General features: G+C 44.4%; 58 non-coding genes across 58 annotated transcripts; all 58 read right to left on the bottom strand.

Annotated features, from left to right (window-relative positions):
* Positions 1-1,607: 1,607 nt before the first annotated feature.
* On the bottom strand, positions 1,608-1,679 carry TRNAE-CUC (transfer RNA glutamic acid (anticodon CUC)). The gene has a single exon. It is a non-coding gene; the product is annotated as a tRNA-Glu (tRNA).
* A 204-nt stretch (positions 1,680-1,883) lies between these two features.
* TRNAE-CUC (transfer RNA glutamic acid (anticodon CUC)) lies at positions 1,884-1,955 on the bottom strand. The gene has a single exon. It is a non-coding gene; the product is annotated as a tRNA-Glu (tRNA).
* Positions 1,956-2,848: 893 nt separating this feature from the next.
* On the bottom strand, positions 2,849-2,920 carry TRNAE-CUC (transfer RNA glutamic acid (anticodon CUC)). The gene has a single exon. It is a non-coding gene; the product is annotated as a tRNA-Glu (tRNA).
* A 79-nt stretch (positions 2,921-2,999) lies between these two features.
* On the bottom strand, positions 3,000-3,071 carry TRNAE-CUC (transfer RNA glutamic acid (anticodon CUC)). Its single transcript has one exon. It is a non-coding gene; the product is annotated as a tRNA-Glu (tRNA).
* Positions 3,072-3,150: 79 nt separating this feature from the next.
* On the bottom strand, positions 3,151-3,222 carry TRNAE-CUC (transfer RNA glutamic acid (anticodon CUC)). The gene has a single exon. It is a non-coding gene; the product is annotated as a tRNA-Glu (tRNA).
* Positions 3,223-4,135: 913 nt separating this feature from the next.
* On the bottom strand, positions 4,136-4,207 carry TRNAE-CUC (transfer RNA glutamic acid (anticodon CUC)). Its single transcript has one exon. It is a non-coding gene; the product is annotated as a tRNA-Glu (tRNA).
* Positions 4,208-5,527: 1,320 nt separating this feature from the next.
* TRNAE-CUC (transfer RNA glutamic acid (anticodon CUC)) lies at positions 5,528-5,599 on the bottom strand. Its single transcript has one exon. It is a non-coding gene; the product is annotated as a tRNA-Glu (tRNA).
* A 1,169-nt stretch (positions 5,600-6,768) lies between these two features.
* Positions 6,769-6,840, bottom strand: TRNAE-CUC (transfer RNA glutamic acid (anticodon CUC)). Its single transcript has one exon. It is a non-coding gene; the product is annotated as a tRNA-Glu (tRNA).
* A 210-nt stretch (positions 6,841-7,050) lies between these two features.
* TRNAE-CUC (transfer RNA glutamic acid (anticodon CUC)) lies at positions 7,051-7,122 on the bottom strand. Its single transcript has one exon. It is a non-coding gene; the product is annotated as a tRNA-Glu (tRNA).
* A 79-nt stretch (positions 7,123-7,201) lies between these two features.
* On the bottom strand, positions 7,202-7,273 carry TRNAE-CUC (transfer RNA glutamic acid (anticodon CUC)). Its single transcript has one exon. It is a non-coding gene; the product is annotated as a tRNA-Glu (tRNA).
* A 79-nt stretch (positions 7,274-7,352) lies between these two features.
* On the bottom strand, positions 7,353-7,424 carry TRNAE-CUC (transfer RNA glutamic acid (anticodon CUC)). The gene has a single exon. It is a non-coding gene; the product is annotated as a tRNA-Glu (tRNA).
* A 204-nt stretch (positions 7,425-7,628) lies between these two features.
* Positions 7,629-7,700, bottom strand: TRNAE-UUC (transfer RNA glutamic acid (anticodon UUC)). The gene has a single exon. It is a non-coding gene; the product is annotated as a tRNA-Glu (tRNA).
* Positions 7,701-7,910: 210 nt separating this feature from the next.
* Positions 7,911-7,982, bottom strand: TRNAE-CUC (transfer RNA glutamic acid (anticodon CUC)). The gene has a single exon. It is a non-coding gene; the product is annotated as a tRNA-Glu (tRNA).
* A 204-nt stretch (positions 7,983-8,186) lies between these two features.
* On the bottom strand, positions 8,187-8,258 carry TRNAE-CUC (transfer RNA glutamic acid (anticodon CUC)). The gene has a single exon. It is a non-coding gene; the product is annotated as a tRNA-Glu (tRNA).
* A 1,169-nt stretch (positions 8,259-9,427) lies between these two features.
* TRNAE-CUC (transfer RNA glutamic acid (anticodon CUC)) lies at positions 9,428-9,499 on the bottom strand. The gene has a single exon. It is a non-coding gene; the product is annotated as a tRNA-Glu (tRNA).
* A 210-nt stretch (positions 9,500-9,709) lies between these two features.
* Positions 9,710-9,781, bottom strand: TRNAE-CUC (transfer RNA glutamic acid (anticodon CUC)). The gene has a single exon. It is a non-coding gene; the product is annotated as a tRNA-Glu (tRNA).
* Positions 9,782-9,860: 79 nt separating this feature from the next.
* TRNAE-CUC (transfer RNA glutamic acid (anticodon CUC)) lies at positions 9,861-9,932 on the bottom strand. Its single transcript has one exon. It is a non-coding gene; the product is annotated as a tRNA-Glu (tRNA).
* A 79-nt stretch (positions 9,933-10,011) lies between these two features.
* Positions 10,012-10,083, bottom strand: TRNAE-CUC (transfer RNA glutamic acid (anticodon CUC)). The gene has a single exon. It is a non-coding gene; the product is annotated as a tRNA-Glu (tRNA).
* Positions 10,084-10,287: 204 nt separating this feature from the next.
* TRNAE-UUC (transfer RNA glutamic acid (anticodon UUC)) lies at positions 10,288-10,359 on the bottom strand. Its single transcript has one exon. It is a non-coding gene; the product is annotated as a tRNA-Glu (tRNA).
* A 210-nt stretch (positions 10,360-10,569) lies between these two features.
* On the bottom strand, positions 10,570-10,641 carry TRNAE-CUC (transfer RNA glutamic acid (anticodon CUC)). Its single transcript has one exon. It is a non-coding gene; the product is annotated as a tRNA-Glu (tRNA).
* A 204-nt stretch (positions 10,642-10,845) lies between these two features.
* On the bottom strand, positions 10,846-10,917 carry TRNAE-CUC (transfer RNA glutamic acid (anticodon CUC)). The gene has a single exon. It is a non-coding gene; the product is annotated as a tRNA-Glu (tRNA).
* A 1,169-nt stretch (positions 10,918-12,086) lies between these two features.
* On the bottom strand, positions 12,087-12,158 carry TRNAE-CUC (transfer RNA glutamic acid (anticodon CUC)). Its single transcript has one exon. It is a non-coding gene; the product is annotated as a tRNA-Glu (tRNA).
* Positions 12,159-12,519: 361 nt separating this feature from the next.
* On the bottom strand, positions 12,520-12,591 carry TRNAE-CUC (transfer RNA glutamic acid (anticodon CUC)). The gene has a single exon. It is a non-coding gene; the product is annotated as a tRNA-Glu (tRNA).
* A 79-nt stretch (positions 12,592-12,670) lies between these two features.
* On the bottom strand, positions 12,671-12,742 carry TRNAE-CUC (transfer RNA glutamic acid (anticodon CUC)). The gene has a single exon. It is a non-coding gene; the product is annotated as a tRNA-Glu (tRNA).
* A 204-nt stretch (positions 12,743-12,946) lies between these two features.
* TRNAE-UUC (transfer RNA glutamic acid (anticodon UUC)) lies at positions 12,947-13,018 on the bottom strand. Its single transcript has one exon. It is a non-coding gene; the product is annotated as a tRNA-Glu (tRNA).
* A 354-nt stretch (positions 13,019-13,372) lies between these two features.
* TRNAE-CUC (transfer RNA glutamic acid (anticodon CUC)) lies at positions 13,373-13,444 on the bottom strand. Its single transcript has one exon. It is a non-coding gene; the product is annotated as a tRNA-Glu (tRNA).
* Positions 13,445-13,654: 210 nt separating this feature from the next.
* TRNAE-CUC (transfer RNA glutamic acid (anticodon CUC)) lies at positions 13,655-13,726 on the bottom strand. Its single transcript has one exon. It is a non-coding gene; the product is annotated as a tRNA-Glu (tRNA).
* Positions 13,727-13,930: 204 nt separating this feature from the next.
* TRNAE-CUC (transfer RNA glutamic acid (anticodon CUC)) lies at positions 13,931-14,002 on the bottom strand. The gene has a single exon. It is a non-coding gene; the product is annotated as a tRNA-Glu (tRNA).
* Positions 14,003-14,206: 204 nt separating this feature from the next.
* Positions 14,207-14,278, bottom strand: TRNAE-UUC (transfer RNA glutamic acid (anticodon UUC)). Its single transcript has one exon. It is a non-coding gene; the product is annotated as a tRNA-Glu (tRNA).
* Positions 14,279-14,507: 229 nt separating this feature from the next.
* TRNAE-CUC (transfer RNA glutamic acid (anticodon CUC)) lies at positions 14,508-14,579 on the bottom strand. Its single transcript has one exon. It is a non-coding gene; the product is annotated as a tRNA-Glu (tRNA).
* Positions 14,580-14,783: 204 nt separating this feature from the next.
* TRNAE-CUC (transfer RNA glutamic acid (anticodon CUC)) lies at positions 14,784-14,855 on the bottom strand. Its single transcript has one exon. It is a non-coding gene; the product is annotated as a tRNA-Glu (tRNA).
* Positions 14,856-15,065: 210 nt separating this feature from the next.
* TRNAE-CUC (transfer RNA glutamic acid (anticodon CUC)) lies at positions 15,066-15,137 on the bottom strand. Its single transcript has one exon. It is a non-coding gene; the product is annotated as a tRNA-Glu (tRNA).
* A 204-nt stretch (positions 15,138-15,341) lies between these two features.
* Positions 15,342-15,413, bottom strand: TRNAE-CUC (transfer RNA glutamic acid (anticodon CUC)). Its single transcript has one exon. It is a non-coding gene; the product is annotated as a tRNA-Glu (tRNA).
* A 203-nt stretch (positions 15,414-15,616) lies between these two features.
* TRNAE-UUC (transfer RNA glutamic acid (anticodon UUC)) lies at positions 15,617-15,688 on the bottom strand. The gene has a single exon. It is a non-coding gene; the product is annotated as a tRNA-Glu (tRNA).
* A 229-nt stretch (positions 15,689-15,917) lies between these two features.
* On the bottom strand, positions 15,918-15,989 carry TRNAE-CUC (transfer RNA glutamic acid (anticodon CUC)). The gene has a single exon. It is a non-coding gene; the product is annotated as a tRNA-Glu (tRNA).
* Positions 15,990-16,193: 204 nt separating this feature from the next.
* Positions 16,194-16,265, bottom strand: TRNAE-CUC (transfer RNA glutamic acid (anticodon CUC)). Its single transcript has one exon. It is a non-coding gene; the product is annotated as a tRNA-Glu (tRNA).
* Positions 16,266-16,475: 210 nt separating this feature from the next.
* Positions 16,476-16,550, bottom strand: TRNAE-CUC (transfer RNA glutamic acid (anticodon CUC)). The gene has a single exon. It is a non-coding gene; the product is annotated as a tRNA-Glu (tRNA).
* A 204-nt stretch (positions 16,551-16,754) lies between these two features.
* On the bottom strand, positions 16,755-16,826 carry TRNAE-UUC (transfer RNA glutamic acid (anticodon UUC)). The gene has a single exon. It is a non-coding gene; the product is annotated as a tRNA-Glu (tRNA).
* A 229-nt stretch (positions 16,827-17,055) lies between these two features.
* Positions 17,056-17,127, bottom strand: TRNAE-CUC (transfer RNA glutamic acid (anticodon CUC)). The gene has a single exon. It is a non-coding gene; the product is annotated as a tRNA-Glu (tRNA).
* Positions 17,128-17,331: 204 nt separating this feature from the next.
* On the bottom strand, positions 17,332-17,403 carry TRNAE-CUC (transfer RNA glutamic acid (anticodon CUC)). The gene has a single exon. It is a non-coding gene; the product is annotated as a tRNA-Glu (tRNA).
* Positions 17,404-17,783: 380 nt separating this feature from the next.
* On the bottom strand, positions 17,784-17,855 carry TRNAE-UUC (transfer RNA glutamic acid (anticodon UUC)). Its single transcript has one exon. It is a non-coding gene; the product is annotated as a tRNA-Glu (tRNA).
* A 229-nt stretch (positions 17,856-18,084) lies between these two features.
* TRNAE-CUC (transfer RNA glutamic acid (anticodon CUC)) lies at positions 18,085-18,156 on the bottom strand. The gene has a single exon. It is a non-coding gene; the product is annotated as a tRNA-Glu (tRNA).
* Positions 18,157-18,360: 204 nt separating this feature from the next.
* TRNAE-CUC (transfer RNA glutamic acid (anticodon CUC)) lies at positions 18,361-18,432 on the bottom strand. The gene has a single exon. It is a non-coding gene; the product is annotated as a tRNA-Glu (tRNA).
* A 210-nt stretch (positions 18,433-18,642) lies between these two features.
* On the bottom strand, positions 18,643-18,714 carry TRNAE-CUC (transfer RNA glutamic acid (anticodon CUC)). The gene has a single exon. It is a non-coding gene; the product is annotated as a tRNA-Glu (tRNA).
* Positions 18,715-18,918: 204 nt separating this feature from the next.
* TRNAE-CUC (transfer RNA glutamic acid (anticodon CUC)) lies at positions 18,919-18,993 on the bottom strand. The gene has a single exon. It is a non-coding gene; the product is annotated as a tRNA-Glu (tRNA).
* Positions 18,994-19,197: 204 nt separating this feature from the next.
* On the bottom strand, positions 19,198-19,269 carry TRNAE-UUC (transfer RNA glutamic acid (anticodon UUC)). Its single transcript has one exon. It is a non-coding gene; the product is annotated as a tRNA-Glu (tRNA).
* Positions 19,270-19,498: 229 nt separating this feature from the next.
* Positions 19,499-19,570, bottom strand: TRNAE-CUC (transfer RNA glutamic acid (anticodon CUC)). The gene has a single exon. It is a non-coding gene; the product is annotated as a tRNA-Glu (tRNA).
* A 204-nt stretch (positions 19,571-19,774) lies between these two features.
* Positions 19,775-19,846, bottom strand: TRNAE-CUC (transfer RNA glutamic acid (anticodon CUC)). The gene has a single exon. It is a non-coding gene; the product is annotated as a tRNA-Glu (tRNA).
* A 79-nt stretch (positions 19,847-19,925) lies between these two features.
* On the bottom strand, positions 19,926-20,000 carry TRNAE-CUC (transfer RNA glutamic acid (anticodon CUC)). The gene has a single exon. It is a non-coding gene; the product is annotated as a tRNA-Glu (tRNA).
* A 204-nt stretch (positions 20,001-20,204) lies between these two features.
* Positions 20,205-20,276, bottom strand: TRNAE-UUC (transfer RNA glutamic acid (anticodon UUC)). Its single transcript has one exon. It is a non-coding gene; the product is annotated as a tRNA-Glu (tRNA).
* A 229-nt stretch (positions 20,277-20,505) lies between these two features.
* Positions 20,506-20,577, bottom strand: TRNAE-CUC (transfer RNA glutamic acid (anticodon CUC)). The gene has a single exon. It is a non-coding gene; the product is annotated as a tRNA-Glu (tRNA).
* Positions 20,578-20,781: 204 nt separating this feature from the next.
* Positions 20,782-20,853, bottom strand: TRNAE-CUC (transfer RNA glutamic acid (anticodon CUC)). The gene has a single exon. It is a non-coding gene; the product is annotated as a tRNA-Glu (tRNA).
* A 380-nt stretch (positions 20,854-21,233) lies between these two features.
* Positions 21,234-21,305, bottom strand: TRNAE-CUC (transfer RNA glutamic acid (anticodon CUC)). Its single transcript has one exon. It is a non-coding gene; the product is annotated as a tRNA-Glu (tRNA).
* Positions 21,306-22,237: 932 nt separating this feature from the next.
* TRNAE-CUC (transfer RNA glutamic acid (anticodon CUC)) lies at positions 22,238-22,309 on the bottom strand. Its single transcript has one exon. It is a non-coding gene; the product is annotated as a tRNA-Glu (tRNA).
* Positions 22,310-22,538: 229 nt separating this feature from the next.
* TRNAE-CUC (transfer RNA glutamic acid (anticodon CUC)) lies at positions 22,539-22,610 on the bottom strand. The gene has a single exon. It is a non-coding gene; the product is annotated as a tRNA-Glu (tRNA).
* A 204-nt stretch (positions 22,611-22,814) lies between these two features.
* TRNAE-CUC (transfer RNA glutamic acid (anticodon CUC)) lies at positions 22,815-22,886 on the bottom strand. Its single transcript has one exon. It is a non-coding gene; the product is annotated as a tRNA-Glu (tRNA).
* A 380-nt stretch (positions 22,887-23,266) lies between these two features.
* TRNAE-UUC (transfer RNA glutamic acid (anticodon UUC)) lies at positions 23,267-23,338 on the bottom strand. The gene has a single exon. It is a non-coding gene; the product is annotated as a tRNA-Glu (tRNA).
* Positions 23,339-23,567: 229 nt separating this feature from the next.
* Positions 23,568-23,639, bottom strand: TRNAE-CUC (transfer RNA glutamic acid (anticodon CUC)). Its single transcript has one exon. It is a non-coding gene; the product is annotated as a tRNA-Glu (tRNA).
* Positions 23,640-23,658: the final 19 nt, after the last annotated feature.

The raw sequence follows: 23,658 nt of genomic DNA, 5'->3' as shown, positions 1-23,658 counted from the left end.
GTCTTAATTCTATTCTTGAAAAGCGGTACAAAAGCACTCGCTCCGATACGGGAATCGAACCCGGGCCTTCTACGTGAAAGCCAGATATCCTAGCCACTAGACCATATTGGACTTGCTTAACCAAGTCTTAATTCTATTCATAAACCTATATCCTCAAGTCTATTCTTGAAAAGCGGTACAAAAACACTCGCTCCGATACCGGGAATCGAACCCGCCCTTCTGGGTGAGAGCCAGATATCCTAGCCACTAGAGCATATCGGACTTGCTTAACCAAGTCTTAATTCTATTCATAAACCTATATCCTTAAGTCTATTCTTCAAAAGCGGTACAAAAGCACTCGCTTCGATAGCGGGAATCGAACCCGTGCCTTCTGGGTGAAAGCCAGGAATCCTAGCCTATAGACCATATCGTACTTGCTGAATCAAGTCTTAATTCTATTCTTGAAAAGCGGTACAAAAGCACTCGCTCCGATACCGGGAATCGAACCCGGGCCTTCTGGGTAAAAAGCAGTTATCCTAGCCACTAGACCATATCGGATTTCTTCAACCAAGTCTTAATTCTATTCATAAACCTATATCCTTAAGTCTATTCTTGAAATGCGGTACAAAACCACATGCTCCGATACCGGGAATCGAACCCGTGCCTTCCGGGTGAAAGCCAGATATCGTAGCCATTTGACCATATCGGACTTGCTTAACCAAGTCTTCATTCTATTCATAAACCGATATCGTTAAGTCTATTCTTGAAAAGCGGTACAAAAGCACTCGCTCCGATACCGGGAATGGAACCCGAGCCTTCTGGATGAGAGCCAGATATCCTAGCCACTAGACCATATCTGACTGGTCGGAACAACCCAAAATATTATTCCTATAAATGTGTCTTTAAGTTTATTCATCAAAAGCCTTACAAAAGCACTCACTCCGATACCGGGAATCGAACCCGCCCTTCTGCGTGACAGCCAGATATCCTAGCCACTAGACCAAGTCTTAATTCTATTCATAAGCCTATATCCTAAAGTCTATTCTTGAAAAGCGGTACAAAAGCACTCGCTCCGATACAGGGAATCGAACCCGTGCCTTCTGGGTGAGAGCCAGATATCCTAGCCACTAGACCATATCGGTCTTTCTTAAACAAGTCTTAATTCTATTCATAAACCAATATCGTTAAGTCTATTCTTGAAAAGCGGTACAAAAGCACTCGCTCCGATACCGGGAATCGAACCCGGGCCTTCTGGGTGAGAGCCTGATATCCTAGCCACTAGACCATATCGTACTTGCTCAACCTAGTCTTAATTCTATTCTTGTTAAGCGCTACAAAAGCACTCGCTCCGATACCGGGAATCGTACTCTCGCCTTCTGGGTGAGAGCCAGATATCCTAGCCACTAGACTATATCGGACTGGTTGAAACAACACTAAATATTATTCCTATAAATGTGTCTTTAAATTTATTCATCAAAAGCGGTACAAAAGCACTCACTCCGATACCGGGAATCGAACCCGCCCTTCTGCGTGACAGCCAGATATCCTAGCCACTAGACCAAGTCTTAATTCTATTCATAAACCTATATCCTTAAGTCTATTCTTGAAAAGCGGTACAAAAGCACTCGCTCCGATACCGGGAATCGAACCCGTGCCTTCTGGGTGAGAGCTAGATATCCTAGCCACTAGACCATATCGGACTTCCTCAACCAAGTCTTAATTCTATTCATAAACCGATATCGTTAAGTCTATTCTTCAAAAGCGGTACAAAAGCACTCTCTCCGATAGCGGGAATCAAACCCGTGCCTTCTGGGTAAAAGCCAGCTATCCTAGCCTATAGACCATATCGTACTTGCTCAACCTAGTCTTAATTCTATTCTTGAAAACCGGTACAAAAGCACTCGCTCCGATACCGGGAATCGAACCCGGGCCTTCTGGGTGAGAGCCAGATATCCTAGCCACTAGACCATATCGGACTGGTTAGAACAATCCAAAATATTATTCCTATAAATGTGTCTGTAAGTTTATTCATCAAAAGCGGTACAAAAGCACTCACTCCGATACCGGGAATCGAACCCGCCCTTCTGCGTGACAGCCAGATATCCTAGCCACTAGACCAAGTCTTAATTCTATTCATAAACCTATATCCTTAAGTCTATTCTTCAAAAGCGGTACAAAAGCACTCGCTCCGATGGCGAGAATCGAACCCGTGCCTTCTGGGTGAAAGCCAGGTATCCTAGCGACTAGACCATATCGTACTTGCTGAACCAAGTCTTAATTCTATTCTTGAAAAGCGGTACAAAAGCACTCGCTCCGATACCGGGAATCGAACCCGGGCCTTCTGGGTAAAATGCAGTTATCCTAGCCACTAGACCATATCGGACTTCCTCAACAAAGTCTTAATTCTATTCATAAACCTATATCCTTAAGTCTATTCTTGAAAAGCGGTACAAAAGCACTCGCTCCGATACCGGGAATCGAACCCGGGCCTTCTGGGTGAAAGTCAGATATCCTAGCGACTAGACCATATCGTACTTGCTCAACCTAATCTTAATTCTATTCTTGAAAAGCGGTACAAAAGCACTCGCTCCGATACCGGGAATGGAACCCGAGCCTTCTGGATGAGAACCAGATATCCTAGCCACTAGACCATATCTGACTGGTCGGAACAACCCAAAATATTATTCCTATAAATGTGTCTTTAAGTTTATTCATCAAAAGCCTTACAAAAGCACTCACTCCGATACCGGGAATCGAACCCGCCCTTCTGCGTGACAGCCAGATATCCTAGCCACTAGACCAAGTCTTAATTCTATTCATAAGCCTATATCCTAAAGTCTATTCTTGAAAAGCGGTACAAAAGCACTCGCTCCGATACCGGGAATCGAACCCGTGCCTTCTGGGTGAGAGCCAGATATCCTAGCCACTAGACCATATCGGTCTTTCTTAAACAAGTCTTAATTCTATTCATAAACCAATATCGTTAAGTCTATTCTTGAAAAGCGGTACAAAAGCACTCGCTCCGATACCGGGAATCGAACCCGGGCCTTCTGGGTGAGAGCCAGATATCCTAGCCACTAGACCATATCGGACTTTCTTAACCAAGTCTTAATTCTATTCATAAACCAATATCCTTAAGTCTATTCTTGAAAAGCGGTACAAAAGCACTCGCTCCGATACCGGGAATCGAACCCGGTCCTTCTGGGTGAGAGCCAGATATCCTAGCCACTAGACCATATCGGACTTGCTTAAACAAGTCTTAATTCTATTCATAAACCTATATCCTTAAGTCTATTCTTGAAAAGCGGTACAAAACCAAGTGCTCCGATACCGGGAATCGAACCCGGGCCTTCTGGGTAAAAAGCAGTTATCCTAGCCACTAGACCATATCCGACTTTCTCAACCAAGTCTTAATTCTATTCATAAACCTATATCCTTAAGTCTATTCTTGAAAAGCGGTACAAAAGCACTCGCTCCGATACCGGGAATCGAACCCGGGCCTTCTGGGTGAAAGTCAGGTATCCTAGCGACTAGACCATATCGTACTTGCTCAACCTAGTCTTAATTCTATTCTTGTTAAGCGCTACAAAAGCACTCGCTCCGATACCGGGAATCGTACTCTCGCCTTCTGGGTGAGAGCCAGATATCCTAGCCACTAGACTATATCGGACTGGTTGAAACAACACTAAATATTATTCCTATAAATGTGTCTTTAAATTTATTCATCAAAAGCGGTACAAAAGCACTCACTCCGATACCGGGAATCGAACCCGCCCTTCTGCGTGACAGCCAGATATCCTAGCCACTAGACCAAGTCTTAATTCTATTCTTAAACCTATATCCTTAAGTCTATTCTTGAAAAGCGGTACAAAAGCACTCGCTCCGATACCGGGAATCGAATCCGTGCCTTCTGGGTGAGAGCTAGATATCCTAGCCACTAGACCATATCGGACTTCCTCAACCAAGTCTTAATTCTATTCATAAACCGATATCGTTAAGTCTATTCTTCAAAAGCGGTACAAAAGCACTCTCTCCGATAGCGGGAATCAAACCCGTGCCTTCTGGGTAAAAGCCAGCTATCCTAGCCTATAGACCATATCGTACTTGCTCAACCTAGTCTTAATTCTATTCTTGAAAACCGGTACAAAAGCACTCGCTCCGATACCGGGAATCGAACCCGGGCCTTCTGGGTGAGAGCCAGATATCCTAGCCACTAGACCATATCGGACTGGTTAGAACAATCCAAAATATTATTCCTATAAATGTGTCTTTAAGTTTATTCATCAAAAGCGGTACAAAAGCACTCACTCCGATACCGGGAATCGAACCCGCCCTTCTGCGTGACAGCCAGATATCCTAGCCACTAGACCAAGTCTTAATTCTATTCATAAACCTATATCCTTAAGTCTATTCTTCAAAAGCGGTACAAAAGCACTCGCTCCGATGGCGAGAATCGAACCCGTGCCTTCTGGGTGAAAGCCAGGTATCCTAGCCTATAGACCATATCGTACTTGCTGAACCAAGTCTTAATTCTATTCTTGAAAAGCGGTACAAAAGCACTCGCTCCGATACCGGGAATCGAACCCGGGCCTTCTGGGTAAAATGCAGTTATCCTAGCCACTAGACCATATCGGACTTCCTCAACAAAGTCTTAATTCTATTCATAAACCTATATCCTTAAGTCTATTCTTGAAAAGCGGTACAAAACCAAGTGCTCCGATACCGGGAATCGAACCCGGGCCTTCTGGGTAAAAAGCAGTTATCCTAGCCACTAGACCATATCCGACTTTCTCAACCAAGTCTTAATTCTATTCATAAACCTATATCCTTAAGTCTATTCTTGAAAAGCGGTACAAAAGCACTCGCTCCGATACCGGGAATCGAACCCGGGCCTTCTGGGTGAAAGTCAGGTATCCTAGCGACTAGACCATATCGTACTTGCTCAACCTAGTCTTAATTCTATTCTTGTTAAGCGCTACAAAAGCACTCGCTCCGATACCGGGAATCGTACTCTCGCCTTCTGGGTGAGAGCCAGATATCCTTGCCACTAGACTATATCGGACTGGTTGAAACAACACTAAATATTATTCCTATAAATGTGTCTTTAAATTTATTCATCAAAAGCGGTACAAAAGCACTCACTCCGATACCGGGAATCGAACCCGCCCTTCTGCGTGACAGCCAGATATCCTAGCCACTAGACCAAGTCTTAATTCTATTCTTAAACCTATATCCTTAAGTCTATTCTTGAAAAGCGGTACAAAAGCACTCGCTCCGATACCGGGAATCGAATCCGTGCCTTCTGGGTGAGAGCTAGATATCCTAGCCACTAGACCATATCGGACTTCCTCAACCAAGTCTTAATTCTATTCATAAACCGATATCGTTAAGTCTATTCTTCAAAAGCGGTACAAAAGCACTCTCTCCGATAGCGGGAATCAAACCCGTGCCTTCTGGGTAAAAGCCAGCTATCCTAGCCTATAGACCATATCGTACTTGCTCAACCTAGTCTTAATTCTATTCTTGAAAACCGGTACAAAAGCACTCGCTCCGATACCGGGAATCGAACCCGGGCCTTCTGGGTGAGAGCCAGATATCCTAGACACTAGACCATATCGGACTGGTTAGAACAATCCAAAATATTATTCCTATAAATGTGTCTTTAAGTTTATTCATCAAAAGCGGTACAAAAGCACTCACTCCGATACCGGGAATCGAACCCGCCCTTCTGCGTGACAGCCAGATATCCTAGCCACTAGACCAAGTCTTAATTCTATTCATAAACCTATATCCTTAAGTCTATTCTTCAAAAGCGGTACAAAAGCACTCGCTCCGATGGCGAGAATCGAACCCGTGCCTTCTGGGTGAAAGCCAGGTATCCTAGCCTATAGACCATATCGTACTTGCTGAACCAAGTCTTAATTCTATTCTTGAAAAGCGGTACAAAAGCACTCGCTCCGATACCGGGAATCGAACCCGGGCCTTCTGGGTAAAATGCAGTTATCCTAGCCACTAGACCATATCGGACTTCCTCAACAAAGTCTTAATTCTATTCATAAACCTATATCCTTAAGTCTATTCTTGAAAAACGGTACAAAAGCACTCGCTCCGATACCGGGAATCGAACCCGGGCCTTCTGGGTGAAAGTCAGGTATCCTAGCGACTAGACCATATCGTACTTGCTCAACCTAGTCTTAATTCTATTCTTGTTAAGCGCTACAAAAGCACTCGCTCCGATACCGGGAATCGTACTCTCGCCTTCTGGGTGAGAGCCAGATATCCTAGCCACTAGACTATATCGGACTGGTTGAAACAACCCTAAATATTATTCCTATAAATGTGTCTTTAAGTTTATTCATCAAAAGCGGTACAAAAGCACTCACTCCGATACCGGGAATCGAACCCGCCCTTCTGCGTGACAGCCAGATATCCTAGCCACTAGACCAAGTCTTAATTCTATTCATAAACCTATATCCTTAAGTCTATTCTTGAAGAGCGGTACAAAAGCACTCGCTCCGATACCGGGAATCGAACCCGTGCCTTCTGGGTGAGAGCTAGATATCCTAGCCAATAGACCATATCGGACTTTCTTAAACAAGTCTTAATTCTATTCATAAACCAATATCGTTAAGTCTATTCTTGAAAAGCGGTACAAAAGCACCCGCTCCGATACCGCGAATCGAACCCGGGCCTTTTGGGTGAAAGTCAGGTATCCTAGCGACTAGACCATATCGTACTTGCTCAACCTAGTCTTAATTCTATTCTTGAAAAGCGGTACAAAAGCACTTGCTCCGATACCGGGAATCGAACCCGGGCCCTCTGGGTGAGAGCCAGATATCCTAGCCACTAGACCATATCGGACTGGTTAGAACAATCCAAAATATTATTCCTATAAATGTGTCTTTAAGTTTACTCATCAAAAGCGGTACAAAAGCACTCACTCCGATACCGGGAATCGAACCCGCCCTTCTGCGTGACAGCCAGATATCCTAGCCACTAGACCAAGTCTTAATTCTATTCATAAACCTATATCCTTAAGTCTATTCTTGAAAAGCGGTACAAAAGCACTCGCTCCGATACCGGGAATCGAACCCGTGCCTTCTGGGTGAGAGCCAGATATCCTAGCCACTAGACCATATCGGACTTTCTTAAACAAGTCTTAATTCTATTCATAAACCCATATCGTTAAGTCTATTCTTGAAAAGCGGTACAAAAGCACTCGCTCCGATACCGGGAATCGAACCCGGGCCTTCTGGGTGAGAGCCAGATATCCTAGCCACTAGACCATATCGGACTTGCTTAACCAAGTCTTAATTCTATTCATAAACCAATATCCTTAAGTCTATTCTTGAAAAGCGGTACGAAAGCACTCGCTCCGATACCGGGAATCGAACCCGGTCCTTCTGGGTGAGAGCCAGATATCCTAGCCACTAGACCATATCGGACATGCTTAAACAAGTCTTAATTCTATTCATAAACCTATATCCTTAGGTCTATTCTTGAAAAGCGGTACAAAACCACGTGCTCCGATACCGGGAATCGAACTCGGGCCTTCTGGGTGAAAGTCAGGTATCCTAGAAACTAGACCATATCGTACTTGATCAACCAAGTCTTAATTCTATTCTTGAAAAGCGGTACAAAAGCACTCGCTCCGATACCGGGAATCGAACCCGGGCCTTCTGGGTGAAAGCCAGATATCCTAGCCACTAGACCATATCGGACTTCCTCAACCAAGTCTTAATTCTATTCATAAACCTATATCCTTAAGTTTATTCATCAAAAGCGGTACAAAAGCACTCACTCCGATACCGGGAATCGAACCCGCCCTTCTGCGTGACAGCCAGATATCCTAGCCACTAGACCAAGTCTTAATTCTATTCTTAAACCTATATCCTTAAGTCTATTCTTGAAAAGCGGTACAAAAGCACTCGCTCCGATACCGGGAATCGAACCCGTGCCTTCTGGGTGAGAGCTAGATATCCTAGCCACTAGACCATATCGGACTTCCTCAACCAAGTCTTAATTCTATTCATAAACCGATATCGTTAAGTCTATTCTTCAAAAGCGGTACAAAAGCAGTCTCTCCGATAGCGGGAATCAAACCCGTGCCTTCTGGGTAAAAGCCAGCTATCCTAGCCTATAGACCATATCGTACTTGCTCAACCTAGTCTTAATTCTATTCTTGAAAACCGGTACAAAAGCACTCGCTCCGATACCGGGAATCGAACCCGGGCCTTCTGGGTGAGAGCCAGATATCCTAGCCACTAGACCATATCGGACTGGTTAGAACAATCCAAAATATTATTCCTATAAATGTGTCTTTAAGTTTATTCATCAAAAGCGGTACAAAAGCACTCACTCCGATACCGGGAATCGAACCCGCCCTTCTGCGTGACAGCCAGATATCCTAGCCACTAGACCAAGTCTTAATTCTATTCATAAACCTATATCCTTAAGTCTATTCTTCAAAAGCGGTACAAAAGCACTCGCTCCGATGGCGAGAATCGAACCCGTGCCTTCTGGGTGAAAGCCAGGTATCCTAGCCTATAGACCATATCGTACTTGCTGAACCAAGTCTTAATTCTATTCTTGAAAAGCGGTACAAAAGCACTCGCTCCGATACCGGGAATCGAACCCGGGCCTTCTGGGTAAAATGCAGTTATCCTAGCCACTAGACCATATCGGACTTCCTCAACAAAGTCTTAATTCTATTCATAAACCTATATCCTTAAGTCTATTCTTGAAAAGCGGTACAAAAGCACTCGCTCCGATACCGGGAATCGAACCCGGGCCTTCTGGGTGAAAGTCAGGTATCCTAGCGACTAGACCATATCGTACTTGCTCAACCTAGTCTTAATTCTATTCTTGTTAAGCGCTACAAAAGCACTCGCTCCGATACCGGGAATCGTACTCTCGCCTTCTGGGTGAGAGCCAGATATCCTAGCCACTAGACTATATCGGACTGGTTGAAACAACCCTAAATATTATTCCTATAAATGTGTCTTTAAGTTTATTCATCAAAAGCGGTACAAAAGCACTCACTCCGATACCGGGAATCGAACCCGCCCTTCTGCGTGACAGCCAGATATCCTAGCCACTAGACCAAGTCTTAATTCTATTCATAAACCTATATCCTTAAGTCTATTCTTGAAGAGCGGTACAAAAGCACTCGCTCCGATACCGGGAATCGAACCCGTGCCTTCTGGGTGAGAGCTAGATATCCTAGCCAATAGACCATATCGGACTTTCTTAAACAAGTCTTAATTCTATTCATAAACCAATATCGTTAAGTCTATTCTTGAAAAGCGGTACAAAAGCACCCGCTCCGATACCGCGAATCGAACCCGGGCCTTTTGGGTGAAAGTCAGGTATCCTAGCGACTAGACCATATCGTACTTGCTCAACCTAGTCTTAATTCTATTCTTGAAAAGCGGTACAAAAGCACTCGCTCCGATACCGGGAATCGAACCCGGGCCCTCTGGGTGAGAGCCAGATATCCTAGCCACTAGACCATATCGGACTGGTTAGAACAATCCAAAATATTATTCCTATAAATGTGTCTTTAAGTTTACTCATCAAAAGCGGTACAAAAGCACTCACTCCGATACCGGGAATCGAACCCGCCCTTCTGCGTGACAGCCAGATATCCTAGCCACTAGACCAAGTCTTAATTCTATTCATAAACCTATATCCTTAAGTCTATTCTTGAAAAGCGGTACAAAAGCACTCGCTCCGATACCGGGAATCGAACCCGTGCCTTCTGGGTGAGAGCCAGATATCCTAGCCACTAGACCATATCGGACTTTCTTAAACAAGTCTTAATTCTATTCATAAACCCATATCGTTAAGTCTATTCTTGAAAAGCGGTACAAAAGCACTCGCTCCGATACCGGGAATCGAACCCGGGCCTTCTGGGTGAGAGCCAGATATCCTAGCCACTAGACCATATCGGACTTGCTTAACCAAGTCTTAATTCTATTCATAAACCAATATCCTTAAGTCTATTCTTGAAAAGCGGTACGAAAGCACTCGCTCCGATACCGGGAATCGAACCCGGTCCTTCTGGGTGAGAGCCAGATATCCTAGCCACTAGACCATATCGGACATGCTTAAACAAGTCTTAATTCTATTCATAAACCTATATCCTTAGGTCTATTCTTGAAAAGCGGTACAAAACCACGTGCTCCGATACCGGGAATCGAACTCGGGCCTTCTGGGTGAAAGTCAGGTATCCTAGAAACTAGACCATATCGTACTTGATCAACCAAGTCTTAATTCTATTCTTGAAAAGCGGTACAAAAGCACTCGCTCCGATACCGGGAATCGAACCCGGGCCTTCTGGGTGAAAGCCAGATATCCTAGCCACTAGACCATATCGGACTTCCTCAACCAAGTCTTAATTCTATTCATAAACCTATATCCTTAAGTTTATTCATCAAAAGCGGTACAAAAGCACTCACTCCGATACCGGGAATCGAACCCGCCCTTCTGCGTGACAGCCAGATATCCTAGCCACTAGACCAAGTCTTAATTCTATTCTTAAACCTATATCCTTAAGTCTATTCTTGAAAAGCGGTACAAAAGCACTCGCTCCGATACCGGGAATCGAACCCGTGCCTTCTGGGTGAGAGCTAGATATCCTAGCCACTAGACCATATCGGACTTCCTCAACCAAGTCTTAATTCTATTCATAAACCGATATCGTTAAGTCTATTCTTCAAAAGCGGTACAAAAGCACTCTCTCCGATAGCGGGAATCAAACCCGTGCCTTCTGGGTAAAAGCCAGCTATCCTAGCCTATAGACCATATCGTACTTGCTCAACCTAGTCTTAATTCTATTCTTGAAAACCGGTACAAAAGCACTCGCTCCGATACCGGGAATCGAACCCGGGCCTTCTGGGTGAGAGCCAGATATCCTAGCCACTAGACCATATCGGACTGGTTAGAAAAATCCAAAATATTATTCCTATAAATGTGTCTTTAAGTTTATTCATCAAAAGCGGTACAAAAGCACTCACTCCGATACCGGGAATCGAACCCGCCCTTCTGCGTGACAGCCAGATATCCTAGCCACTAGACCAAGTCTTAATTCTATTCATAAACCTATATCCTTAAGTCTATTCTTCAAAAGCGGTACAAAAGCACTCGCTCCGATGGCGAGAATCGAACCCGTGCCTTCTGGGTGAAAGCCAGGTATCCTAGCCTATAGACCATATCGTACTTGCTGAACCAAGTCTTAATTCTATTCTTGAAAAGCGGTACAAAAGCACTCGCTCCGATACCGGGAATCGAACCCGGGCCTTCTGGGTAAAATGCAGTTATCCTAGCCACTAGACCATATCGGACTTCCTCAACAAAGTCTTAATTCTATTCATAAACCTATATCCTTAAGTCTATTCTTGAAAAGCGGTACAAAAGCACTCGCTCCGATACCGGGAATCGAACCCGGGCCTTCTGGGTGAAAGTCAGGTATCCTAGCGACTAGACCATATCGTACTTGCTCAACCTAGTCTTAATTCTATTCTTGTTAAGCGCTACAAAAGCACTCGCTCCGATACCGGGAATCGTACTCTCGCCTTCTGGGTGAGAGCCAGATATCCTAGCCACTAGACTATATCGGACTGGTTGAAACAACCCTAAATATTATTCCTATAAATGTGTCTTTAAGTTTATTCATCAAAAGCGGTACAAAAGCACTCACTCCGATACCGGGAATCGAACCCGCCCTTCTGCGTGACAGCCAGATATCCTAGCCACTAGACCAAGTCTTAATTCTATTCATAAACCTATATCCTTAAGTCTATTCTTGAAGAGCGGTACAAAAGCACTCGCTCCGATACCGGGAATCGAACCCGTGCCTTCTGGGTGAGAGCTAGATATCCTAGCCAATAGACCATATCGGACTTTCTTAAACAAGTCTTAATTCTATTCATAAACCAATATCGTTAAGTCTATTCTTGAAAAGCGGTACAAAAGCACCCGCTCCGATACCGCGAATCGAACCCGGGCCTTTTGGGTGAAAGTCAGGTATCCTAGCGACTAGACCATATCGTACTTGCTCAACCTAGTCTTAATTCTATTCTTGAAAAGCGGTACAAAAGCACTCGCTCCGATACCGGGAATCGAACCCGGGCCCTCTGGGTGAGAGCCAGATATCCTAGCCACTAGACCATATCGGACTGGTTAGAACAATCCAAAATATTATTCCTATAAATGTGTCTTTAAGTTTACTCATCAAAAGCGGTACAAAAGCACTCACTCCGATACCGGGAATCGAACCCGCCCTTCTGCGTGACAGCCAGATATCCTAGCCACTAGACCAAGTCTTAATTCTATTCATAAACCTATATCCTTAAGTCTATTCTTGAAAAGCGGTACAAAAGCACTCGCTCCGAACCCGGGAATCGAACCCGTGCCTTCTGGGTGAGAGCCAGATATCCTAGCCACTAGACCATATCGGACTTTCTTAAACAAGTCTTAATTCTATTCATAAACCCATATCGTTAAGTCTATTCTTGAAAAGCGGTACAAAAGCACTCGCTCCGATACCGGGAATCGAACCCGGGCCTTCTGGGTGAGAGCCAGATATCCTAGCCACTAGACCATATCGGACTTGCTTAACCAAGTCTTAATTCTATTCATAAACCAATATCCTTAAGTCTATTCTTGAAAAGCGGTACGAAAGCACTCGCTCCGATACCGGGAATCGAACCCGGTCCTTCTGGGTGAGAGCCAGATATCCTAGCCACTAGACCATATCGGACATGCTTAAACAAGTCTTAATTCTATTCATAAACCTATATCCTTAGGTCTATTCTTGAAAAGCGGTACAAAACCACGTGCTCCGATACCGGGAATCGAACTCGGGCCTTCTGGGTGAAAGTCAGGTATCCTAGAAACTAGACCATATCGTACTTGATCAACCAAGTCTTAATTCTATTCTTGAAAAGCGGTACAAAAGCACTCGCTCCGATACCGGGAATCGAACCCGGGCCTTCTGGGTGAAAGCCAGATATCCTAGCCACTAGACCATATCGGACTTCCTCAACCAAGTCTTAATTCTATTCATAAACCTATATCCTTAAGTTTATTCATCAAAAGCGGTACAAAAGCACTCACTCCGATACCGGGAATCGAACCCGCCCTTCTGCGTGACAGCCAGATATCCTAGCCACTAGACCATATCGGACTTGCTTAAACAAGTCTTAATTCTATTCATAAACCGATATCGTTAAGTATATTCTTCAAAAGCGGTACAAAAACACTCTCTCCGATAGCGGGAATCGAACCCGTGCCTTCTGGGTAAAAGCCAGGTATCCTAGCCTATAGACCATATCGGACTTGCTCAACCAAGTCTTAATTCTATTATTGAAAAGCGGTTCAAAAGCACACGCTCCGATACCGGGAATCGAACCCGGGCCTTCTGGGTGAGAGCCAGATATCCTAGCCACTAGACCATATCGGACTGGTTAGAACAATCCAAAATATTATTCCTATAAATGTGTCTTTAAGTTTACTCATCAAAAGCGGTACAAAAGCACTCACTCCGATACCGGGAATCGAACCCGCCCTTCTGCGTGACAGCCAGATATCCTAGCCACTAGACCGAGTCTTAATTCTATTCATAAACCTATATCCTTAAGTCTATTCTTGAAAAGCGGTACAAAAGCACTCGCTCCGATACCGGGAATCGAACCCGTGCCTTCTGGGTGAGAGCTAGATATCCTAGCCACTAGACCATATCGGACTTTCTTAAACAAGTCTTAATTCTATTCATAAACCAATATCGTTAAGTCTATTCTTGAAAAGCGGTACAAAAGCACTCGCTCCGATACCGGGAATCGAACCCGGGCCTTTTGGTTGAAAGTCAGGTATCCTAGCGACTAGACCATATCGTACTTGCTCAACCTAGTCTTAATTCTATTCTTGAAAACCGGTACAAAAGCACTCGCTCCGATACCGGGAATCGAACCCGGGCTTTCTGGGTGAGAGCTAGATATCCTAGCCACTAGACCATATCGGACTTTCTTAAACAAGTCTTAATTCTATTCATAAACCAATATCGTTAAGTCTATTCTTGAAAAGCGGTACAAAAGCACTCGCTCCGATACCGGGAATCGAACCCGGGCCTTTTGGTTGAAAGTCAGGTATCCTAGAAACTAGACCATATCGTACTTGATCAACCAAGTCTTAATTCTATTCTTGAAAAGCGGTACAAAAGCACTCGCTCCGATACCGGGAATCGAACCCGGGCCTTCTGGGTGAAAGCCAGATATCCTAGCCACTAGACCATATCTGACTTCCTCAACCAAGTCTTAATTCTATTCATAAACCTATATCCTTAAGTTTATTCATCAAAAGCGGTACAAAAGCACTCACTCCGATACCGGGAATCGAACCCGCCCTTCTGCGTGACAGCCAGATATCCTAGCCACTAGACCATATCGGACTTGCTCAACCAAGTCTTAATTCTATTCATAAACCAATATCCTTAAGTCTATTCTTGAAAAGCGGTACAAAAGCACTCGCTCCGATACCGGGAATCGAACCCGGGCCTTCTGGGTGAGAGCCAGATATCCTAGCCACTAGACCATATCGGACTTGCTTAAACAAGTCTTAATTCTATTCATAAACCGATATCGTTAAGTATATTCTTCAAAAGCGGTACAAAAGCACTCTCTCCGATAGCGGGAATCGAACCCGTGCCTTCTGGGTAAAAGCCAGGTATCCTAGCCTATAGACCATATCGGACTTGCTCAACCAAGTCTTAATTCTATTATTGAAAAGCGGTACAATAGCACACGCTCCGATACCGGGAATCGAACCCGGGCCTTCTGGGTGAGAGCCAGATATCCTAGCCACTAGACCATATCGGTCTGGTTGTAACAACCCAAAATATTATTCCTATAAATGTGTCTTTAAGTTTATTCATCAAAAGCGGTACAAAAGCACTCACTCCGATACCGGGAATCGAACCCGCCCTTCTGCGTGACAGCCAGATATCCTAGCCACTAGACCGAGTCTTAATTCTATTCATAAACCTATATCCTTAAGTCTATTCTTGAAAAGCGGTACAAAAGCACTCGCTCCGATACCGGGAATCGAACCCGTGCCTTCTGGGTGAGAGCTAGATATCCTAGCCACTAGACCATATCGGACTTTCTTAAACAAGTCTTAATTCTATTCATAAACCAATATCGTTAAGTCTATTCTTGAAAAGCGGTACAAAAGCACTCGCTCCGATACCGGGAATCGAACCCGGTCCTTTTGGTTGAAAGTCAGGTATCCTAGCGACTAGACCATATCGTACTTGCTCAACCTAGTCTTAATTCTATTCTTGAAAACCGGTACAAAAGCACTCGCTCCGATACCGGGAATCGAACCCGGGCCTTCTGGGTGAGAGCTAGATATCCTAGCCACTAGACCATATCGGACTTTCTTAAACAAGTCTTAATTCTATTCATAAACCAATATCGTTAAGTCTATTCTTGAAAAGCGGTACAAAAGCACTGGCTCCGATACCGGGAATCGAACCCGGGCCTTTGGTTGAAAGACAGGTATCCTAGCGACTAGACCATATCGTACTTGCTCAACCTAGTCTTAATTCTATTCTTGAAAAGCGGTACAAAAGCACTCGCTCCGATACCGGGAATCGAACCCGGGCCTTCTGGGTGAAAGCCAGATATCCTAGCCACTAGACCATATCGGACTTCCTCAACCAAGTCTTAATTCTATTCATAAACCAATATCCTTAAGTTTATTCATCAAAAGCGGTACAAAAGCACTCACTCCGATACCGGGAATCGAACCCGCCCTTCTGCGTGACAGCCAGATATCCTAGCCACTAGACCATATCGGACTTGCTCAACCAAGTCTTAATTCTATTCATAAACCAATATCCTTAAGTCTATTCTTGAAAAGCGGTACAAAAGCACTCGCTCCGATACCGGGAATCGAACCCGGGCCTTCTGGGTGAGAGCCAGATATCCTAGCCACTAGACCATATCGGACTTGCTTAAACAAGTCTTAATTCTATTCATAAACCGATATCGTTAAGTATATTCTTCAAAAGCGGTACAAAAGCACTCTCTCCGATAGCGGGAATCGAACCCGTGCCTTCTGGGTAAAAGCCAGGTATCCTAGCCTATAGACCATATCGGACTTGCTCAACCAAGTCTTAATTCTATTATTGAAAAGCGGTACAAAAGCACACGCTCCGATACCGGGAATCGAACCCGGGCCTTCTGGGTGAGAGCCAGATATCCTAGCCACTAGACCATATCGGTCTGGTTGTAACAACCCAAAATATTATTCCTATAAATGTGTCTTTAAGTTTATTCATCAAAAGCGGTACAAAAGCACTCACTCCGATACCGGGAATCGAACCCGCCCTTCTGCGTGACAGCCAGATATCCTAGCCACTAGACCGAGTCTTAATTCTATTCATAAACCTATATCCTTAAGTCTATTCTTGAAAACCGGTACAAAAGCACTCGCTCCGATACCGGGAATCGCGGAACCCGGGCCTTCTGGGTGAGAGCTAGATATCCTAGCCACTAGACCATATCGGACTTGCTTAAACAAGTCTTAATTCTATTCATAAACCAATATCGTTAAGTCTATTCTTGAAAAGCGGTACAAAAGCACTCGCTCCGATACCGGGAATCGAACCCGGGCCTTTTGGTTGAAAGTCAGCTATCCTAGAAACTAGACCATATCGTACTTGATCAACCAAGTCTTAATTCTATTCTTGAAAAGCGGTACAAAAGCACTCGCTCCGATACCGGGAATCGAACCCGGGCCTTCTGGGTGAAAGCCAGATATCCTAGCCACTAGACCATATCGGACTTCCTCAACCAAGTCTTAATTCTATTCATAAACCTATATCCTTAAGTTTATTCATCAAAAGCGGTACAAAAGCACTCACTCCGATACCGGGAATCGAACCCGCCCTTCTGCGTGACAGCCAGATATCCTAGCCACTAGACCATATCGGACTTGCTCAACCAAGTCTTAATTCTATTCATAAACCAATATCCTTAAGTCTATTCTTGAAAAGCGGTACAAAAGCACTCGCTCCGATACCGGGAATCGAACCCGGGCCTTCTGGGTGAGAGCCAGATATCCTAGCCACTAGACCATATCGGACTTGCTGAAACAAGTCTTAATTCTATTCATAAACCGATATCGTTAAGTATATTCTTCAAAAGCGGTACAAAAGCACTCTCTCCGATAGCGGGAATCGAACCCGTGCCTTCTGGGTAAAAGCCAGGTATCCTAGCCTATAGACCATATCGGACTTGCTCAACCAAGTCTTAATTCTATTATTGAAAAGCGGTACAAAAGCACACGCTCCGATACCGGGAATCGAACCCGGGCCTTCTGGGTGAGAGCCAGATATCCTAGCCACTAGACCATATCGGTCTGGTTGTAACAACCCAAAATATTATTCCTATAAATGTGTCTTTAAGTTTATTCATCAAAAGCGGTACAAAAGCACTCACTCCGATACCGGGAATCGAACCCGCCCTTCTGCGTGACATCCAGATATCCTAGCCACTAGACCATATCGGACTTGCTTAATCAAGTCTTAATTCTATTCATAAACCAATATCCTTAAGTCTATTCTTGAAAAGCGGTACAAAAGCACTCGCTCCGATACCGGGAATCGAACCCGTTCCTTCTGGGTGAGAGCCAGATATCCTAGCCACTACACCATATCTCACTGGGCGGAACAACCCAAAATATTATTCCCATAAATGTGTCTTTAAGTTTATTCATCAAAAGCGGTACAAAAGCACTCGCTCCGATACCGGGAATCGAACCCGGGCCTTCTGGGTGAAAGCCAGATATCCTAGCCACTAGACCATATCGGACTTCCTCAACCAAGTCTTAATTCTATTCATAAACCTATATCCTTAAGTTTATTCATCAAAAGCGGTACAAAAGCACTCACTCCGATACCGGGAATCGAACCCGCCCTTCTGCGTGGCAGCCAGATATCCTAGCCACTAGACCATATCGGACTTGCTCAACCAAGTCTTAATTCTATTCATAAACCAATATCCTTAAGTCTATTCTTGAAAAGCGGTACAAAAGCACTCGCTCCGATACCGGGAATCGAACCCGGGCCTTCTGGGTGAGAGCCAGATATCCTAGCCACTAGACCATATCGGACTTGCTTAAACAAGTCTTAATTCTATTCATAAACCGATATCGTTAAGTATATTCTTCAAAAGCGGTACAAAAGCACTCTCTCCGATAGCGGGAATCGAACCCGTGCCTTCTGGGTAAAAGCCAGGTATCCTAGCCTATAGACCATATCGGACTTGCTCAACCAAGTCTTAATTCTATTATTGAAAAGCGGTACAAAAGCACACGCTCCGATACCGGGAATCGAACCCGGGCCTTCTGGGTGAGAGCCAGATATCCTAGCCACTAGACCATATCGGTCTGGTTGTAACAACCCAAAATATTATTCCTATAAATGTGTCTTTAAGTTTATTCATCAAAAGCGGTACAAAAGCACTCACTCCGATACCGGGAATCGAACCCGCCCTTCTGCGTGACAGCCAGATATCCTAGCCACTAGACCGAGTCTTAATTCTATTCATAAACCTATATCCTTAAGTCTATTCTTGAAAAGCGGTACAAAAGCACTCGCTCCGATACCGGGAATCGAACCCGTGCCTTCTGGGTGAGAGCTAGATATCCTAGCCACTAGACCATATCGGACTTTCTTAAACAAGTCTTAATTCTATTCATAAACCAATATCGTTAAGTCTATTCTTGAAAAGCGGTACAAAAGCACTCGCTCCGATACCGGGAATCGAACCCGGGCCTTTTGGTTGAAAGTCAGGTATCCTAGCGACTAGACCATATCGTACTTGCTCAACCTAGTCTTAATTCTATTCTTGAAAACCGGTACAAAAGCACTCGCTCCGATACCGGGAATCGCGGAACCCGGGCCTTCTGGGTGAGAGCTAGATATCCTAGCCACTAGACCATATCGGACTTGCTTAAACAAGTCTTAATTCTATTCATAAACCAATATCGTTAAGTCTATTCTTGAAAAGCGGTACAAAAGCACTCGCTCCGATACCGGGAATCGAACCCGGGCCTTTTGGTTGAAAGTCAGCTATCCTAGAAACTAGACCATATCGTACTTGATCAACCAAGTCTTAATTCTATTCTTGAAAAGCGGTACAAAAGCACTCGCTCCGATACCGGGAATCGAACCCGGGCCTTCTGGGTGAAAGCCAGATATCCTAGCCACTAGACCATATCGGACTTCCTCAACCAAGTCTTAATTCTATTCATAAACCTATATCCTTAAGTTTATTCATCAAAAGCGGTACAAAAGCACTCACTCCGATACCGGGAATCGAACCCGCCCTTCTGCGTGACAGCCAGATATCCTAGCCACTAGACCATATCGGACTTGCTCAACCAAGTCTTAATTCTATTCATAAACCAATATCCTTAAGTCTATTCTTGAAAAGCGGTACAAAAGCACTCGCTCCGATACCGGGAATCGAACCCGGGCCTTCTGGGTGAGAGCCAGATATCCTAGCCACTAGACCATATCGGACTTGCTTAAACAAGTCTTAATTCTATTCATAAACCGATATCGTTAAGTATATTCTTCAAAAGCGGTACAAAAGCACTCTCTCCGATAGCGGGAATCGAACCCGTGCCTTCTGGGTAAAAGCCAGGTATCCTAGCCTATAGACCATATCGGACTTGCTCAACCAAGTCTTAATTCTATTATTGAAAAGCGGTACAAAAGCACACGCTCCGATACCGGGAATCGAACCCGGGCCTTCTGGGTGAGAGCCAGATATCCTAGCCACTAGACCATATCGGTCTGGTTGTAACAACCCAAAATATTATTCCTATAAATGTGTCTTTAAGTTTATTCATCAAAAGCGGTACAAAAGCACTCACTCCGATACCGGGAATCGCGGAACCCGGGCCTTCTGGGTGAGAGCTAGATATCCTAGCCACTAGACCATATCGGACTTGCTTAAACAAGTCTTAATTCTATTCATAAACCAATATCGTTAAGTCTATTCTTCAAAAGCGGTACAAAAGCACTCGCTCCGATACCGGGAATCGAACCCGGGCCTTTTGGTTGAAAGTCAGCTATCCTAGAAACTAGACCATATCGTACTTGATCAACCAAGTCTTAATTCTATTCTTGAAAAGCGGTACAAAAGCACTCGCTCCGATACCGGGAATCGAACCCGGGCCTTCTGGGTGAAAGCCAGATATCCTAGCCACTAGACCATATCGGACTTCCTCAACCAAGTCTTAATTCTATTCATAAACCTATATCCTTAAGTTTATTCATCAAAAGCGGTACAAAAGCACTCACTCCGATACCGGGAATCGAACCCGCCCTTCTGCGTGACAGCCAGATATCCTAGCCACTAGACCATATCGGACTTGCTCAACCAAGTCTTAATTCTATTCATAAACCAATATCCTTAAGTCTATTCTTGAAAAGCGGTACAAAAGCACTCGCTCCGATACCGGGAATCGAACCCGGGCCTTCTGGGTGAGAGCCAGATATCCTAGCCACTAGACCATATCGGACTTGCTTAAACAAGTCTTAATTCTATTCATAAACCGATATCGTTAAGTATATTCTTCAAAAGCGGTACAAAAGCACTCTCTCCGATAGCGGGAATCGAACCCGTGCCTTCTGGGTAAAAGCCAGGTATCCTAGCCTATAGACCATATCGGACTTGCTCAACCAAGTCTTAATTCTATTATTGAAAAGCGGTACAAAAGCACACGCTCCGATACCGGGAATCGAACCCGGGCCTTCTGGGTGAGAGCCAGATATCCTAGCCACTAGACCATATCGGTCTGGTTGTAACAACCCAAAATGTTATTCCTATAAATGTGTCTTTAAGTTTATTCATCAAAAGCGGTACAAAAGCACTCACTCCGATACCGGGAATCGAACCCGCCCTTCTGCGTGACATCCAGATATCCTAGCCACTAGACCATATCGGACTTGCTTAATCAAGTCTTAATTCTATTCATAAACCAATATCCTTAAGTCTATTCTTGAAAAGCGGTACAAAAGCACTCGCTCCGATACCGGGAATCGAACCCGTTCCTTCTGGGTGAGAGCCAGATATCCTAGCCACTACACCATATCTCACTGGGCGGAACAACCCAAAATATTATTCCCATAAATGTGTCTTTAAGTTTATTCATCAAAAGCGGTACAAAAGCACTCACTCCGATACCGGGAATCGAACCCGTGCCTTCTGGGTGAGAGCTAGATATCCTAGCCACTAGACCATATCGGACTTTCTTAAACAAGTCTTAATTCTATTCATAAACCTATATCCTTAAGTCTATTCTTCAAAAGCGGTACAAAAGCACTCTCTCCGATAGCGGGAATCGAACCCGTGCCTTCTGTGTAAAAGCCAGGTATCCTAGTCTATAGACCATATCGGACTTGCTCAACCAAGTCTTAATTCTATTCTTGAAAAGCGGTACAAAAGCACTCGCTCCGATACGGGAATCGAACCCGGGCCTTCTACGTGAAAGCCAGATATCCTAGCCACTAGACCATATTGGACTTGCTTAACCAAGTCTTAATTCTATTCATAAACCTATATCCTTAAGTCTATTCTTGAAAAGCGGTACAAAAACACTCGCTCCGATACCGGGAATCGAACCCGAGCCTTCTGGGTGAGAGCCAGATATCGTAGCCACTAGACCATTTCGGACTGGTTGGACCAACCCAAAATATTATTCGTATAAATGTTTCTTTAAGTTTATTCATCAAAAGCGGTACAAAAGCACTCACTCCGATACCGGGAATCGAACCCGTGCCTTCTGGGTGAAAGCCAGGTATCCTAGCCTATAGACCATATCGTACTTGCTGAACCAAGTCTTAATTCTATTCTTGAAAAGCGGTACAAAAGCACTCGCTCCGATACCGGGAATCGAACCCGGGCCTTCTGGGTAAAAAGCAGTTATCCTAGCCACTAGACCATATCGGATTTCTTCAACCAAGTCTTAATTCTATTCATAAACCTATATCCTTAAGTCTATTCTTGAAAAGCGGTACAAAACCACATGCTCCGATACCGGGAATCGAACCCGTGCCTTCCGGGTGAAAGCCAGATATCGTAGCCATTAGACCATATCGGACTTGCTTAACCAAGTCTTCATTCTATTCATAAACCGATATCGTTAAGTCTATTCTTGAAAAGCGGTACAAAAGCACTCGCTCCGATACCGGGAATCGAACCCGAGCCTTCTGGATGAGAGCCAGATATCCTAGCCACTAGACCATATCTGACTGGTCGGAACAACCCAAAATATTATTCCTATAAATGTGTCTTTAAGTTTATTCATCAAAAGCCTTACAAAAGCACTCACTCCGATACCGGGAATCGAACCCGCCCTTCTGCGTGACAGCCAGATATCCTAGCCACTAGACCATATCGGACTTGCTCAACCAAGTCTTAATTCTATTCATAAACCAATATCCTTAAGTCTATTCTTGAAAAGCGGTACAAAAGCACTCGCTCCGATACCGGGAATCGAACCCGGGCCTTCTGGGTGAGAGCCAGATATCCTAGCCACTAGACCATATCGGACTTGCTTAAACAAGTCTTAATTCTATTCATAAACCGATATCGTTAAGTATATTCTTCAAAAGCGGTACAAAAGCACTCTCTCCGATAGCGGGAATCGAACCCGTGCCTTCTGGGTAAAAGCCAGGTATCCTAGCCTATAGACCATATCGGACTTGCTCAACCAAGTCTTAATTCTATTATTGAAAAGCGGTACAAAAGCACACGCTCCGATACCGGGAATCGAACCCGGGCCTTCTGGGTGAGAGCCAGATATCCTAGCCACTAGACCATATCGGTCTGGTTGTAACAACCCAAAATATTATTCCTATAAATGTGTCTTTAAGTTTATTCATCAAAAGCGGTACAAAAGCACTCACTCCGATACCGGGAATCGAACCCGCCCTTCTGCGTGACATCCAGATATCCTAGCCACTAGACCATATAGGACTTGCTTAATCAAGTCTTAATTCTATTCATAAACCAATATCCTTAAGTCTATTCTTGAAAAGCGGTACAAAAGCACTCGCTCCGATACCGGGAATCGAACCCGTTCCTTCTGGGTGAGAGCCAGATATCCTAGCCACTACACCATATCTCACTGGGCGGAACAACCCAAAATATTATTCCCATAAATGTGTCTTTAAGTTTATTCATCAAAAGCGGTACAAAAGCACTCGCTCCGATACCGGGAATCGAACCCGGGCCTTCTGGGTGAAAGCCAGATATCCTAGCCACTAGACCATATCGGACTTCCTCAACCAAGTCTTAATTCTATTCATAAACCTATATCCTTAAGTTTATTCATCAAAAGCGGTACAAAAGCACTCACTCCGATACCGGGAATCGAACCCGCCCTTCTGCGTGACAGCCAGATATCCTAGCCACTAGACCATATCGGACTTGCTCAACCAAGTCTTAATTCTATTCATAAACCAATATCCTTAAGTCTATTCTTGAAAAGCGGTACAAAAGCACTCGCTCCGATACCGGGAATCGAACCCGGGCCTTCTGGGTGAGAGCCAGATATCCTAGCCACTAGACCATATCGGACTTGCTTAAACAAGTCTTA

This window comes from Phalangium opilio, unplaced genomic scaffold (genome assembly GCF_054372755.1).
Source record: "Phalangium opilio isolate 3A_F unplaced genomic scaffold, DU_Popi_V2 ptg000054l_1, whole genome shotgun sequence".
Taxonomy (NCBI): domain Eukaryota; kingdom Metazoa; phylum Arthropoda; class Arachnida; order Opiliones; family Phalangiidae; genus Phalangium; species Phalangium opilio.
Note: the sequence above shows the minus strand (reverse complement) of the source record. Positions and strands in the feature narration are given on the sequence as shown.